This window comes from Cotesia typhae, unplaced genomic scaffold (genome assembly GCF_013202065.1).
Source record: "Cotesia typhae breed Kobodo isofemale line unplaced genomic scaffold, CoteBio_Ctyphae contig_22, whole genome shotgun sequence".
In the NCBI taxonomy this organism is placed as follows: Eukaryota; Metazoa; Arthropoda; class Insecta; order Hymenoptera; family Braconidae; genus Cotesia; species Cotesia typhae.
Window position 1 is genome coordinate 8845286 of NW_027423728.1, and position 10827 is coordinate 8856112.

A 10827-nucleotide genomic window follows, 5' to 3' on the forward strand; every position below is an offset into this window, starting at 1 on the left:
TTGTCGAAGAACAAACTGGTATAAAATAAAAAAAGTAAAACATTATAAGTTTAATTCGATAGAGATCGGAGATAGGATTGTCAGACTACTTTGAGAAAGTGAAGCAAAGCGGTTTTCACGATTGGTCGCTCTCACTGTTCCTCGATAACTTCGTTACTCGTTAAAAAGATCGTTTTCTCCTGTTATGTTCTCTGGGTAGGATGGAAGTTGAAGGTGGAGCATAGACTCCCTCGAGTGAATATAAAAGACTCAAATGTTACGTTATAAATATTATATGCTGTACCTTTAGTATATATAATAGTATAGTATTATATGGATACCGGCAATCGATCGTATAGATGTATATTCTCAGTGTAAGACAAGTACGTACGCGTGAAGAGATATTTTCTCAAGTGGAACATATTTATGCTGTTAGAAAATCCGGCCCTTATCAGCGCTTAACAACCCTCAGGTGTTACTTCATTTTTCATTTATTTATTTTACAAAAAATCTTTATTTTTTTTTCATTTTTAACAAAACAATGTTGATGATATTGTTTTGGTAGTATAGAAAAGAACCTTGATAAAACTATTTTTCTAAGAAAAAAAGAAAAAGACTTACCACGGAATTTTTAGTCACCTCTTTGCGATTTTATAATTTCTGTATCTTAATAGAATTTACAATTTAAGATGATAAAATCGCTACTCTGAGAAACCTAAAGCGTTAAACATTGAAAAATGTCCTACCATTTTTTATGTATCTTAAAAAAATTTTGACCAGAACCTGATCATCTTAAATAAAAATATCAACTCAAACTAGTTATTTTTTTTAATAGCTGATTTCATTTTTCTAATCAAGGATCAATTTAAATTGACGTGAGATCCTAAATGCAATATTAATAAAATATTCAAGATAAATTTTGACTCACCCGGCGATGAAATACCCACAGAAAACAATCCAGCTAAAAACCTGACCAGCAGCGGCACATCAGCTTGAATTTGCAGCATCACGTTGATACCAAGAATCATCAGTTGGTCAGTTTTGTTCCTGCAATGGAGCTTTCGATGAATATATATATATATATATATATATATATATATATATATATATATATATATATATATATATATATATATATATATATATTTATATATTTGGAGTCATTTGTTTCTTACCGATTAAATGATAATTTGTTTATTCATATGTGAATTTCTCTACGTAAATATCGAGTATTTAAAGTAGTTATATAAACTCTGGCAATTAAATAGTCTCTGTGATTCATTTTGACAATAAAAAATTTTGTTCATTATAAACTTGTTTCAATTTTAATACTATCAGCAACGAGGTCAATTAATTTTCTGCTTTGATGCTGATTAATAAAAAGTGTGTACTATGTTTGCTCGGATATTAAAATTTCTTATGAATTTCAACGTATTCAATATTATCACTTCATTTTAAAAATATTCCATAGATAATAAAACAATTGAAATTAGAAGAGATTTTATTAATGCAATTGACTTATTTAAAAAATAAAAAAAATAGTAACAAACTTTTCAATAATTTGTTTGGAATAAAAATTAAATTAAAAAGACTTTAACATTTTATAAATATTATAAACAATAAAATCAAAAGTTAACATCACTGCTTTGTTACTATGATATTTACTTACGGATATTATATATTTATCCACATAATTGTAAAATAAGATATGGTTATAAAAACAACACGTGTATAATAAATATTGTTTATCATTCGCGCAACGAACTACAGAATATGTCATGAGGTCGCGCGCCGCCATCATTGTGTCACTTATAAAACAAACTGCAGGGCGGTCAGATTTCAAAATTTAAATATCAAGTTTTCGTTCTGCGCGTTGAAATCTGACCGATCCGTAGAGCCACCTGCAGCTTGTTTTTGTAAATGACTCAATGATGGCGGCGCGAGAGCGGCCGACATATATTTCTCTGTGATGCAATGAGCGATTAATAATATATATATATATATATATATATATATATATATATATATATATATATGTAAAACAATGAAATTTAAATTTACAGTATTTACGTGTTATTTACTATGAAAATAGAAAGCAGCATGAAAGTAAAATGTGAGTAAAATTATCAATAAATAGATTTCGGGTAAAATTTGATTAAAATTTACTAAATAATGATTACAACAGTATCAAAAATACGTTATTTATTATTTACGCGTTGATGACTAGAAAAATTATTATTATTATTAATATTGTGGTATTTAAATTTAAAAGTCTATGGATGTTTACTTTGCTGTGATCATTTGAATGTTTTTTGACGTTTTATGTCACAATTTTGTTGTGGTAATTTAATCTTCCACAACAAGTGTAAAGATAATGATAATAAGTAATTTTATACTAAAGTTTAAATTATGAGTTAAACTTTGAAATTTTAATTACTCCTCTCAATTCTCCAAAATAAAATCGTGTGATGATTTGAATAATTGCTGTATCATAAAATATTTAAAATTCGATATTAAAAACAAAAATTAATTAAAAAAATTAGATAGATATTACTTAAGACTGAATTATTTATTTAAATTGAAATGATTGGTATTTACATAACTGATAATAATTTTTAATTGAATAAATATCCATTATTCCAATTAATTCATCATACTAAAAGTGTGTTATTGAATTATAGACTATTAGAGATTTTTAATGATTAGCTACATAATTTAATAATCCAGTCCAATGCGTTTTGTCTTGATCATCGCAGTTTGCGGGTCATCCGGTCTCAAAACTAGAAAAAATATCAATTCATATAAATTTTTAGCATACATTTATTAAAAAAACTAAAACCTTAAAAAAATCGGCTACTTTCAATGTCAATAATTTTAGAGAAAACGTCTATCAAATTTTAGAGACCTACCAGTGTAATTTCTGCGGTATTTAGCAACAAATTGCATTCGCTTATCAGCATGGTATTGATTGTACATCACTACACAGAAAATAGCCGAAGATAGTGCTGTGTATCCGCAAATTACGGGATGGCGATTGTAATAAAGCTTAACTCTGTCCCAAAAGGTACCCACTGTAAAAAATGTCAACAGTTAAAATCTATATTACTTGATACTTGGTCTACATTCCCTTCAAGTTTAACAAAACAAATTTATTAGTGACACATATGATCTTAAAAACAGCAAAAAATTTTTTTTATTCACCAAAATTGATTGATTTTTAAAGATATAAACACTTATGATAATTATAAGTATTAAACATTATTTTTTTATATAAAAATAAAATTTATCTGCCATGTTTAGTTTTATAACATCACAAAATTAAAAAATTAAAAAATTAATTCTTTGATAATTATTATCAGAATATCATTTGAATTTTTATTACCTTTGACAACTTTTTCCGGAATCAGCATTGTTGTTTTTTATTTATCAATTCAATGTAAAATATTTATTATTTTTCTGAAAAAATTTGGTAACAATCTTGAGTGTAAATTTCTAGGCTATGATTTGCGGTCACTTCGCCATCTTGCGTAGATAAAAAATACGTTAATAATGAAATTTAACTTACCGACACACACACTAGAAAAATCTAAAATTTAAATATTTTTTAAAACTACAAAAAAAATAAAGTGTTATATACTCAATAATAATTATTTTAATTTTTGCGATTTTCATTTGCAAAAATTTATTAATAATTAAAATTAAGTATTAGAAAATTCAAATTCTGAAAAATGGCGCGCAAACTTCGGTCTTAGTCGGGATGAGAGATGCGCGCATGCGCAGATTCTTATATTCCGAAGCATGGTTGTCGGCAAGATGGCTGCCAGAGTAAGAATTTTAATTAGTGACAAGTGATTAAAAATAAAAGTTTTTTATGAGTGTAGTGCCTTGAACACGAGTTAACAGTGTCCGATTGTGATAATCATGCTGAGTACCGCGTTTGTAAAATAGGTAAGCGTTAAAATTCTATTGGAACTTGGTAAAAATTACGAGTGGAAGAGACATGCATAAAAATTAATTTTTCACTTCGTTTTTTTCGTTTTTCCAACAGAAACAGCCTCCGAGATAGTTGATTTCAACAGAAAAGTTTCGCTTATTGTCAAAAAATACGAGCAATTGAATTGTCACAGCGGGCTTAGTAATTTCAATTGTTGAGTATTATTATCGGAGGCTAAGGATTAACGTTGATAAACTGTGACATTTAGATAGGCGTTTATCGTTTATCTGGTCTGATGATTGAACGAGTATGCTGGATAATAACGACCGCTGACTGAGAAAAGGTAAATACGATGTTGTAATAAATTATTACGCTAAGTAAATATTTTTATTGGTGTTTATTACGTTTGGAGAAAATTAATCTTGACCACCCACACACTCTCTGTCGGTCAATAACCATTATATTTACTCAAGACTCACATTCTTTCAGCTAGAGGTCACACGAATGTTTACTTACCATTTGTTTACTATCTATTTCTTTTATATTTAGCTAACTTTTTCAATTTAGTTTCATTCACTGATTAATGTTTATTATGAAGGTTACATTTTTTAGGTGATGACATCCGTCAATTTTTTAATAATTAAATAACAACGAAAAATTCATTTAAAAAAAATTTTCATTCTCTTTTATTTTTTCATTATAATTTATTAAAAAAAAAAAATTACAAATTTAATTACATTTAATAATTCATTAAAATAAATTAATTTTTATTTTTTTGTTTTGAGCAATATTATTTTGCAAATGACAAATTTAAAATATATACTAAAAACTATTTTTGAATGAACAAAAAATTGCAGAGTAGTGATAGTTGTTTAAAATTTCCATCAGTATTTTATTAACTCTATTTATATTTTATTGTCAAAAGCATGAAAAATTGAGCAATGGTCAAGGTTAAATCCATAAAACAATACTATTTTAAAATAGTGTAAAGGGTACTGAGAATTTTTTTAACGGGTTTTACCAGAATTATTTCTGTTGACGTTAAACTGTAAAATAACTACAAGCTACATTATAAACAAAATTAAAATTTCAAAATGATGTAATTGTATATCCAGTAAAAATAAATCCCGAGTCCTGTGACCTCTGGAAGCTCAGGAATAATTTAAAACGTAGGACGCATATATTTTACGTCACGATTACTAACAAATGTCCTGAGTAAACTTCCGCGTGATTTAAACTCCTATCTTACGCTCATATACTCGCGGAATTTTATATTTTATTTTAAAAACACTAATGTGAGTAACGCGGGCTCGATCTTACCGATCCGCTGATTGCTGATGCTGATATTGATCTTCTGAAGATTAATATCGGAGATTTAGTGATAATTGCGGTGCTTTTTCTATCAGACTGGTAGATACCTACGTTACGGAATTCCATTATCCGGTAGACTTAATTTTCTTACCTGGTGTTGAGAGTTGAGTGTTCAGTGTTGAGTCGTATTTTATTTATCCACGACATTTTATTTATTAATAAAATAATTACGAGTTCAAAAAGCATTTAAGTTATTTTTAGTGAAATAATTTAAATTTTGCCTGTGTATGTATTTATTTAACGTTGACAGTAGAAATGGTATCTGGCACACAATTACCGCGGTATAATAACTAAACAGTACTCTTAGCTTTGACTTTTGGCTACCACCTCGAATAACATTAACATTATAACATCAAGCATCAAGCCGCCTTGCTGCTAAGCCTGATATAAATTACCATCGAACTGGCAGCGTAGCCGCTTTTCATATTTTTTATCTACCGTAGCAATCTAAAGCCCAATAAAAGAGCAAATATTATTTGTGTTATTAATCGTTGTTGAGTTTTGTCCGTGACTTTTGATAATTACAAGAGACCGAAGGAATTCGGACAAGGTTTAATCTAACTAAACAAAACACTTACTGTTCTACAAATACTGAAAATTTGTCTTGAAAATTTATATTTAATTTAATTTTTAAGAGTTATTCCTTCATTTTCTAAACTTTCAAGGAATCAGAGATTAAAAAGGGTAATTCCATAAATAATAATCGCGACAGGGATGCCAGCAAGTGCGACAAGGCCAAAAGGACCATCAGTTAACAAAACCAAACACTAATTTTTGATGCGACATGCAACAAACAATATCAAATTATTGTTTATTTATCATAACTTAAAAATTACAAATAGGTTGACGCTCGATATCTCGATCTACACAACACGTAGCCTTAGCTGGTGGCTTTTTAGTCGCATTCAGGTCTTCCGGAGACGAATTACACCTTCATACTCTAACAAAACTTATACTCGGTATCAGGTTGATTAGCATTGAGAACTCGCGGGGAATGTCCTAAGAAAAATATCGAGTATCTTGAGCGATAAAAATTGTTTTAATTAATATATCATCCTCGACGACTCGTTGAGGATTGTCATCGGATTGATGATGATAGGATAGGAGTCTAATACAAGATACAAGACCGATTATAAGTCCTCAGTCTCTAGAGGCTCGATTGTATTAATTTTATTTAGTTTGGATTTAAGTTTGAAGGGTAGAGGAGGATAGGAACGTTATCGAGAGGTATCATCATTGGTACCGAAGGGGGTAAGGATAAAAAAGGCATCCAAGTGAACGTACACGGTGGAGAGAGAAAAAGACAAAGGACAGAAACAAGGAATAAGCAAGGAGAGACACTGTTGAAGGAATTCACCATCTCGTATTATATTTTGGTTTGTCGTCTTGTCTGTATAACTGTTTGCAGTCGCACGCAGGCTTACCACGTGTGTGGTCCAAAAGCAATGAAAGCACGTGTCGGCAATGCTACGACCTTTTTATCATACACCCAATACTGGGGCATTCGACAGCACCGGCTCCTGCTCCTGCTCTTGCTTCTGTTCCTCATCTTCAACGTCGGGCTTTATCGCAACAAATACTTTTAATGTGAGAATGTTGCGGACAGGCTGAGAAAATCCCGATCAAAATTCTCCTCCAATCTTCTCGATTCACAAATCTTCGGTATTTATTGGTTGGAGGAGGTGCAAGCCGCGGGGTTCCCGAGAAACAGAAAACCGTTAGACGCGACAAATGTCACTTTTCGTATGTTTTCGACGTATTTCCCTTTGGGTAGCTGATCTTTCGTAACAGGTTTCTTGACGTAAAAGTGCGTCTTTGGTACTCTTGTAGATAAAGTTTGGCGATTTTTGGAAATTCATTTGTTTTAGAAGTTATGGGGCTACTTTTATAGTTCAGAACGAAAAATTTGAATTTTCGACTTTTGAAATTGTCTTCAAGTCTGAATAACTCCCGAAAAAAAAATTTTTTTCTCTATAAAACACAAACGTAAATTGTAAGAAATTTCCCGAGGAACAATTTAGAGTGGTCAGAATTGCATTTAGAGCAATTATTTTAGGAGTTATGGCCACTTTTATGGTCCAAAGTCGAAATTGTGAATTTCCGATTTTCCGAATTTTCTTAAAGTCCCGATATCTCCCGAAAAAAAATTTTTTTCTTCATAAATCACAAACGTAACTTGTAGGAAATTTTCCGAGGAACAATTTAGAGTGGTTAGAATTGCATTTAGAGCAATTATTTTAGGAGTTATGGCCACCTAAAGATCCGGAAACATAAATTTCGATTTTTGATTTTTGAAATTTTCTTCAAGTCCAAATATCTTTTAAAAATAAAAAAAAAGATAGTCGGTAAGTTATAAGGGGAAAAGGGGAAGTCAAAAATGTATTACCTTATTGTTAATTGAACTATAAAGATATGGAATAAATCTATTAATACGATTGCTCAAGAGTAAACAGGTTGTTAAAACTGTCGACTGTGTAGGTGCGGTTGTAAATTAGTAAAGAGTATAAATGATTGAGAGTAAAGTCAAAAATATTCAACAAATTACGAGTCTTTGACGAGGATATTACCTCTATAAATCCACGTTCTGGTCATTTCTATTCTATAGTAATTTAGTGGATGGCGCGACAGCTCTTGCACCTGTCTGTCTTCGTCATGCTGGCCGACTTATTAGTCCTCTCTTGAGCAGATCTTCTCGTCCTCGGCACTGATGTACTGTTGGGTGTTATTCAGTAGTCCGGCACTTTGTAAACTTTGTACATAATGTAACAGCTTAGAGTTTATGAGCTTGCGTGCCAGGTGAAAATTTGCCTCTACTTACATAAATACTCCAATACAGCAATGCAAATGAAAGACAAACATTTACTATTTACTTTTACACTCCTCTCCAGACTTATCGCTCGACAGTTGTGCCCGACTCGCTACATGTTACCTCACAGGCTCTCAATTTCTGACATTGTTTACAATTGTTCCGTAATTGTCCTCTAAATCACGCGGATATTTATTTGGTGTTGTTAATTAAAACATTCCGCGATATAAAATATTCCCTACGATATATTCTTACTGCTAATTTGTTTTCCTTGGACTGTAGTTGAGTTTATTTTGCATTTACTACAATGTCAGTTATTGATTTAAATTTTGTTGAAATTAAGCCAATGTTTTAATTGTAAGAGTTTAACTTGCCAAATATGCACTTAACTTTTTTTTTAAATGAAAATTTAATATAAAATTTCGAAGTTTTGTTGCTAGGCATGCTTAGGGAAGGAGGAAGAGTATTTGTTAAAAAAATTTTATTATAAGTTGAATAATTTAAAATAAATTGTAACTATTAGAAACTAAAGGCAATAAAAAGTAAGTGGCCCTTAATCACAACAAAATGATATTTAATGCCACCGGTCGTATAATTATTTCCATTATGGAAGTTATTTACCGGTAAAATATATTAAATAATAGCGAGAGTAGGTAGTAGGCAGTAGATAGTAGGGAATAAATGATGATCAGTGTTCTTTAGAGTTAGAGTTTCTCTTTAGTATTTTGTTAGCGATAAATTCGATCGCCGAAAAGGATCTCGGTGCTTTCGTACAAATACAAGCGAGAGTGTATAACACGAGAATCGATATCAAAAACCGGATCACGGATCGCGATTCCAACTGCATCGATGAACGTTAACGGAGCTGCGATTGCGACGATCTCTTGTCCGTTTACGATCAAACGTGTCAGTTAAATCGCCGTTGCCGCCACGAAGGCCTAATGATCTCGCCTCCGGTGCTTGGAAAACTTCTTTTCGTTGTCCTCGAGACACCTTGATTAGGAATCACGGACTTAAACGTGTGATAATCTTACAACTCTACGAAACCTGCAAATTATATCTTTTACTCACTCACTGTCTATCAACATTTCAACCATTTCAAAGAGGTCACAAGAACAATCTCATGCTTTTTTATTCCTGAATTTATTACAATAAATTACCGATATCTTTGGCGCTTTGCCTTTATTTTAACATTTCTTTTTTATTTATATTAAATGGGGTGAAAGGGCAACCATTTTAATTACATTTATTATTTTTATATTTATTTTTAGTCCTCTCTCTCTATAAGTTACTACTTTTAAAAAGATTTACAAAAAAATAGAGCTAAACAAAACAAAACTATTTCGATAGTCACTATTTGTAATAGTTTATTTTCATCTTATGACTACATCTTTTAATACACTGGCGAAACAAAAAAATTGAGAGAGATTATCTCCTCCATGGCCCGCTCTGACGAGGGTATTAACTATCTCCATCTACGATTTTGTATTTTTTATTTCATTTCCTCCTCTAAAATTAATTCATGCGTTTTTAAAACTAGTCAACTAGATCAAACTCAGTCCCATTTTTCGTTCCAATTATAACTAAAAATAATAATATAAATAGAATATAGTTATATCGATAAAAAAGATCGAATCTTTTATTTGATCTAGACAATTCCTATCTGATGGATTTTATATCATCAATAATTAATCTTTGAAAATGAAATTTTTGAACAGTACAATTTTCGAGATATTTAATTTAAAAATTTATTTTACCAACTTTCGCTTTTCGCGAGTTAATATAATACACTCTAAATTATTATAAATTACAACGATAAGTAACACTTCTCTTGTCATATTAATCGCAAGTTAATCAATTGAATGAAATATTTAATAAGCTCTTTCAAATCTCATTATAGTTGTTCCCATTGAAGATTATCACAAATCCCCTATGTGTTAGTGAATCTTAAATGGTAAATGAGTGATATTCCGGCTCGCTGAGTTCTTTTCGGTCTTCCTAACGGCTCAGTGTCACTGTCACTGTCCCACTAAGAATCACGAGATGGTGATCATTAATGAATAAATAAATAATTATAAGTCTCAGTGTATTAATATAATATAATATTGTTGGGGGAATTATTGCCGATTACATTTTAGGATAATAAAATGAGACATCTTTCGCTGGACAGTGATTAACAATAAGTACAAACCAAATGGATATGTAATATAATATAACTTTAAGTATCCGATTAACGATCAAACGTTAGCGCGTGACAATTTTATTAAGGCACTTTGCCAGCCAGAATTTAAGGCATTAAGAGTTTAATTGAATTTTTTGACAAGTAAACCGGAAAGACACCAATGGTTTTACTGTTTTATTTATTTTATTTTAAATATCTAAGATGTCATTACAATTATTTTCAAAGTTGTAACATTATTCTATATAAGCGTGTCTCGTGTCTCTACTTGGAAAATAATCTGGCTCAGGGTTGTGGATTGTAAATAAAAAAAAAAAAAAAAAAAAAAAAAAATAATTGAATTCGCGTTAAAACTTTTTTTTTTATTTTTCATTTAAGGAAATTAAATCAAAAATTTCTAATTCTGTAAAAAAAGTTGTGATAGCTTTTCGAGCCACACCCGCGCGTAAATAATATAATATATATATATATATATATATATATATATATATATATATATATATATATATATATATTGAAGTATTACATTATATATTGTATAGAAAGTGCATCACGTTT